This window comes from Bison bison, unplaced genomic scaffold, assembly GCF_000754665.1.
Source record: "Bison bison bison isolate TAMUID 2011002044 unplaced genomic scaffold, Bison_UMD1.0 scf7180017864500, whole genome shotgun sequence".
NCBI classification, from domain to species: Eukaryota; Metazoa; Chordata; class Mammalia; order Artiodactyla; family Bovidae; genus Bison; species Bison bison.
Genome location: NW_011495059.1, coordinates 8,134,087 through 8,134,790, shown reverse-complemented (window position 1 = coordinate 8,134,790; position 704 = coordinate 8,134,087).

The following is a 704-nucleotide window of genomic DNA, read 5'->3' as shown; positions in this document are numbered from 1 at the left end:
AAGGGGTGGAGCTTGCCCAGTTGTGTGTAAGCCTCATGTGCAAAGGTCTTCTCAACATGTGCCCTCACAAATATCTTCTCATCCTGTTTTCCTGCCAAAACCTACTTTGGGTATTACCTCACAGTCAAGACCGTGGTGGAATTCATTTCCATCAATAGCTACCACAAGCTTCCAGCTTCTTTCAGGAAACACTGAGTAATCATGCCTACCCATCTAGTTCCCAAGGTCTCTCACTGAGGTTGTTGGCTCTGGAAGATAGGGGAATGAGTTGTGTGCTTCACCACAGTCCTTGTGTTCCTAATTGACTAGCAGGGTCAGCCAGCCTGAGATGTACCCCTGAGGGACATTCTTTGTTGGCTTAGTGGGATTTCCTGTGGTTTCTGTGAAGTGCTCTCTTCCCGGTGTCCACTTTTGCTTACTCACTTAGGACACACATGACTGTTCATAGCAGTCTTATTTCTGATAGTCAAAAAGTTGAGAACAAGACAGTGGAGGTGGAGGTGGACAGGGAGTACATCTCTCTCCAAGGATACATCAGGAATACACCTTCAGACACAAATGCTTGCAGAACATCAGCTGAGAGCACACAGGACTGCCTGAACAGAGGAAAAGAATATATGGAACCACAAAAAAAATCGGTAGGATGAAGGAACTGGGAGAGCGGGGTGGTGTGGGAAACATGAGTGTTAGTAGGACTGGACCTG